Source organism: Macaca nemestrina, chromosome 9 (genome assembly GCF_043159975.1).
Source record: "Macaca nemestrina isolate mMacNem1 chromosome 9, mMacNem.hap1, whole genome shotgun sequence".
NCBI classification, from domain to species: domain Eukaryota; kingdom Metazoa; phylum Chordata; class Mammalia; order Primates; family Cercopithecidae; genus Macaca; species Macaca nemestrina.
The window spans coordinates 112,827,469-112,833,567 of record NC_092133.1 but is presented as its reverse complement, the minus strand read 5'-3'; positions in this window follow the sequence as shown (position 1 = coordinate 112,833,567).

Here is a 6,099-nt window from a genome sequence, read left to right as displayed (position 1 = left end):
ATCTGTCTATTCCAGCACCTAGACCATGCTGGTTTACTTACAGTGAAAGCTGTTATACCAATCTATCTAGATGGTGTCTGTTGCCATAAATCCTCAATTAGTGAGTCATCTCTGTGTTTGGGAATTAATGGAAGATTGGAAAAATTTTAAGTTATATATAATCATAAATTGGAAAGGCCCTGTGAGATCAAGAATTTTCTGTAAATGGGAGTCGGCCAGTGTGTTAGAGGTAGGTCCCTAGAAGGACCAGCAATGGTAGGTAAGGAGAACCGTCACTTCCTGGCAGAGCGGGACACCTGGCACAGTGTCAGGCTTTGTGCTTAGATCCAATGTATTTCCCCCAGCTAGATTCACTTAGCAACCAGTGTGTTGGACAGCAAGCTGGTGGGCTTTGCCCTCTTGATAGTGAATGGTCTCTCTGCCACCTACTTTGCAATCTTAACCAATCTGCTAATTCCGAGACTAATAGCAGCTATCCAATATGATTGTTATAAAGATTAAACAATACATTTAAATGCACTCTGAAAGTGATCATATTGAAATATTGATCGTCATTATTTTTAACTACTACTACTGTTGGGGAGGGATGCTTCCCTCCCATGTCTTCATGCTTGTGCCCATTCACCTGCCTCCTGGCCTTGCTGCTTCTTGTGAGACAGACTTCTCCAAGCAAGCGCTGCTATCAGGACAGTCAGACTCAGAGGCCACCTGTTGACCTCCTTTGATGATGGATGGGATTGCTGCTTGCAATGTGATGGACACTCCAGGAGTCTCCCTTCTGATCCACCTCATTCAGGATACTGCTGGCTTCCACGGTTAGGTCAGGGTTGTGCTCTACCTAACAAGCCTTCCTTCATCCTCTTTTTTTCCTCTACAAACATTCTTGATGTGTTAGTACCATGAGTTTTATTTTCTTGCAAGGGATGTCTTGGTGGTGGATTAGGAGGTCTGTTTGGCCTTAAGCCTCAACCACAGGCTCCAACGAAGCTTAACCAGCGAGCATCTGTTGGGGGCAGTTGGGAAATAACAATACAGTGGTAATTTGATTGCTATTCCTTGTGTGTTTTTAGACTCATTCCCCTTGTGTTATTACACACAATCAAACCTCATGGGAGGAGGACCGATTGACAGGGTATTTGGCATTCCTAGTTCTCCAGCACAAATACCATCCTGACTGTCAAACCCTCACCTCTTTAACCTCTGACCTCTATCAATGACCAATCCTTAGCATGGATCAATTACTCCCATAAGGAGGATACTCTGTACAGCACAGTACCCATAGTAAGAGTTCAGTCCATGTTTGTTATTCTGATTGCTACTGCTTTTAGTTGCTACTGCCCATACAGAAAGCACAGAAGTGGTGTGCTCTGTGAAAGTGCCCACGTCTCCTTCGCTGTAACCTTGGCCTTCTGCCTGACTCCTTGCCCTTCATATGGTCTTCCATCTGGCCCATCAGGCCTGGGACTGCATACCTGGCTCTCCCTTGATCATCTGCCCTCTGAATCCAGCCCATTTTTAAACCAGTCCCTGCCTTTCCTTCTTGGGTTTGCCTGTGTGCCTCTGCCTTTTATCTCCATTTCTCAGGCAGCTTGCCCTGGTCAATAAAAGAAAGCCGAATTACTGTTCAAGGCATCCTGGTGATGAGATGGGGAGAGCTTCAAGGCCATCAGGGAGATCTATGAGGTGCAGGCACACTGCAAACGGTAGGCCTGGGGACACTGACAACCCCGCGGCCTGCTCTTATTAGAGGAAGGCTGCCGCAATCCTCAGGCAATGTCCAATCATTAGTTTAATGAGCATTTACATTTATTGAATATATGTGCCACAAACTGGGAATAAGAGGTGGGCAAGACAGACATGATTCTTTCTTTCTTTTTTTTGACTGAGGGTCTTGCTGTGTCACCTAGGCTGGAGGGCCGTGGCATGTTCTCATGGCTCACTACAACCTCAACCTCCTGGGCTCAAGCAATTCTCCCACCTCAACCTCCCAAGTAGCTGGGACTACAGGCCTTCACCACCACGCCTAGGTACATTTTGTATTTTTTGTAGAGATGGGGTTTAGCCATGTTGTCCAGGCTGGTCTTGAACTCCTAGGCTCAAGCAATCTGCCCATGTCAGCCTTCTGAAGTGCTGGGAATACAGGTGTGAGCCACTGTGCCCAGCCCAGACATGATTCTTAGCCTCGAGGAACTTACAATCCAATGAGAGAGACAAATGCCATCAAAACTAATGAATGAAATGACCGACTGTGGCCACTGTGTCCAGGTGAAACAGGGTGCTGAGATCAAGACCGAGGGGCTGGCATGGTGGCCCACTTTAGATTTGATATCAGGGATGGCCCGAATCTGAATCTCTTAATCCAGCTTTCAATATGAACAGTTTTTTCTCATCCCATAAATATTTGGAAAGATTCCCACCAACTTTTCCTACATTTGTGAGTTTTCGCTTGACAAAAGAAAAAAAAAATCACGAGTCAGAGAAACCTGAAAAATAAAGTGTCACTGTTCCCAGTCATATTTTCCTCTTCTTTTACCCTTTGACACCTTTTACTTTATTGCTTTTAGACCTAGATTAATTTTGTCTGGCCCGAGCCCCATGCTAATTTGCATGGCTATTCTGTATACGGGTCAGATGCACGAAGACAGCAGGCCAGCCTGAATTCACAAACCGATTCACATCCATCAAGTGGCGCTGAGCTCAGTGTACTCACTGCAGAAGAATGGAGGATAATGAAAAATCCTACCACGGCCTAAAATCCTGACTCATCAGGGTTGCCCTGTGGTCAAGCTTATGGGTAAACCACTCCATCATCCTTATGTTCTACTTGTCAAACACTTGTGGGATTCCATTTTGGGCTTTGGACATGTAATTATGGTTCCCATTATTTCCAAAGCCAGACTTAAGCCTCAGATTATATAATTAATTGTGAGTGGGTAGAGTGCCTTCTTGTATTTTACACTCTCGTCCATGATGTTAATACAAATCCTTCTTTCGTTCCGTAATACCACATATTGCCAAGCCACACGAGTAGATAAAATGCGCATTAGTGTTGTATTTGTTGATGCTGTGAATGGGTGACTGGGAGACTTGTTTACAACTGGAAAGTCTGTTTTTTTTCCTGTATTTGTTGACATAGTCTACATTCTTTTAGTCTCCAGAAGTGTCTGTTCATTCATTCATTCATTCATTCATTTTAGGCCTATCATGCATGAGGAACTATGCTAAGTGCAAGGTAAAAAACTTGGTCTCTAGCCTCAAAATCACACAACCAAGATGGTGCCCATCTTGAGATGGGATGTGGTGGACTGCTGTATCTGAATCACCTGGACAGCATTCTAAAGTCATTAGTGAGTCAGGCACAGTGGCTCACATCTGTAATCCCAATGCTTTGGAGGCCAAGGCACGAGGGTCACCTGAGGCCAGGAGTTTGAAACCAGCATAGGCAACACAGCAAGACCCTGTCTCTACAAAACATTTTATTTTAAAATTATCTAGGCATGGTGGCATGCACCTGTAGTCCCAGCTACTCAGGAGGTTGAGGCAGGAGGATAACTTGAACCGAGGAGGTTGAGGCTGCAGTGAGCTGGGATCATGCCACTACACTCCAGCCTGGGTGACAAAGTGAGACCCTATCTCCTAATAATAGCAATAATAATAATAAAGTCATATATGCCTGCCCATCCCACCCCAAACTCATCATTTGAGATTCTGATTTGATAGGTCCAGAGGGAAGTCCTGACATGTGGATTTTGAAAAAACTGTAATCAGAATTACATCCTTGGGTTATGAACTACAGGTCTAGTCGTCTTCCCGGAACTCTGCAGAACTCAGCTGCTTGCTGGAGATGTACAGCCATGAGCTTCTTTGAACCAAGCTGGATAGTCAGAAGGCTGACGGTGCCTGAGTTGGTCTGGTGGTAATCCTGGGCTCCTGGTCTTGAGAACCTGCCCTCTGTGAGAGACTGGGCCCAGTCCTAGGGTCCGGCCTGCTCTGGTCACCTATTCTGATACAGTTTCGATCTTTGCGCCCTCTAAATCTCATGTTGAAATATGATCCCCAGTGTTGGAGGTGGGGCCTGGTGGGAGGAGTTTGGGTCATGGGAACAGATCCCTTACGAATGTCTTGGTACTGCCCTTGTGGTAATGAGTGAGTTCTTGCTTTGTTAGTTTCTGTGAGATCTGATTGTTACAAAGGGCCTGGCAGCTCCCTCCTCTCTCTCTCTTGCTCTCTCTCTCACCATGTGACACACCAGCTCCCCTTTCTCTTCTGCCAGGATTGGCTGCTCCACAAAGCCCTCCCCAGAACAGATGCTGGCACCATGCTTCCTGTACAGCCCGCAAACTGCGAGCCAAATAAACTTCTTTTCCTTGTAAACCTGCCCAGCTTCAGTATTCCTTTATAGCAATGCAAACAGACTAGTACAGTTCCCACGCCAACTCTAGCCAGGAGCATCTTTGCTGTTCTTCATCCTGGGCTGTTTTGGCCCCACTATGCTCAACTTACCTGATCGCCTGGCCTCTGAACTCAACTCATGACCTTTACTTTGGCCTCTAAAACCCCACCTTCTGATGTTGTCTCTGCAGTGACACCTCATGCCTGTCTTGTTCTCCTTCTGAGCCAAGTGAGCGCAGGTCATAGATGTCAGACATTGGGCTGAGCAGTTACTTTTCTGTGGGCCCCGGTGTGGGGAGCTGACAAAGCAGTCAGAAAAGTAGCATTTAGGAAAGTGTTGAATCCCAAAGGAGGGGATGGATGGGAGGGCTCAGCTACCCAAAGGGGCTGGACAGAGCGGGAGAACTCAGCACGGTGTCCCAGACAAAGAGAAAGTACCTTCTCTGGCAACAAAGGAGAGCCAAATTAGACAGTGGGGAGAGTAGGGGCTTCTTTGCATCAAGGGCCCACCGGGGGTGGGAAGAGGCGTGACAGGACAGTAAAAGGCCTGAGCAGAAAGCCCATCTCAGAGAGGACACAGCCCTGCCCGCAGCCGCCTCTCCAGCTTGCTCTCCATGAGAGCTGCACCCTCACCGCCATCCTCCTCCAAGTCCCTGTCCCGATCCATTTGGCTCAGCCCTGTCCTGGAGTACACAGGAGGAAGCTCTGGTGACCCTTGGAAGCATCCCCAGGAGCAGGGCCAAAAGACTATTTTTTCCCCCTTTTTTTTAAAAAAAATTTTAATTTCCAGGATACATGTGCAGAATGTGCAGGTTTGTTATATAGGTATACGTGTGCTATCGTGGTTTGCTGCACCTATTGACCTGTCCTCTAAGTTCCCTCCCCTCGCCCTCCACTCCGCAACAGACCCTGTTTGTGTGATGTTCCCCTCCCTGTGTCCATGTGTTCTCTTTGTTCAACTCCCACTTATGAGTGAGAACATGCGGTGTTTGGTTTTCTGTTCCTGTGTTAGTTTGCTGAGAATGATGGCTTCCAGATTCATCCATGTCCCTCCAAAGAGTATGACCTCATTTTTTATGGCTGCATAGTATTCCATGGTGTACATGTACCACATTTTCTTTATCCAGTTTATCATTGATGGGCATTTGGGTTGGTTCCATGTCTTTGCTATTGTAAATAGTGCTACAATAAACATACATGTGCATGTGTCTTTATAGTAGAATGATTTATATTCCTTTGGGTATATACCCAGTAATGGGATTGCTGGGCCAAATGGTATTTCTGGTTCTAGATCCTTGAGGAATTGCCATACTGTCTTCCACAATGGTTGAACTAATTTACATTCCCACCAACAGTGTAAAAGTGTTCTGGTTTCTCCAAAATAATTGCCTTTCTGACTGGAGTGAGATGGTATCTCATTGTGGTTTTGATTTGCATTTATCTGATGATCAGTGATAATGAGCTTTTTTTCATATGTTTGTTGACTGGCCCTGGTTTGCCTCATGCAAAGGCCATCATCAGCTTGTGAATTCTGGTTCTTTTTTAAAAAGGTCTGTTGTTAAGTCTACGATTTCAGATATGATATTCTGCCTGCACATGGCCCATATCAGTGACAAGTCAGAGAAGGTATTTTCAGCATTTTACAAATATGATCATTTTACATGTATAGCATTTGGCCCGACCAACCCAGGTTTAGGTACCATCAGT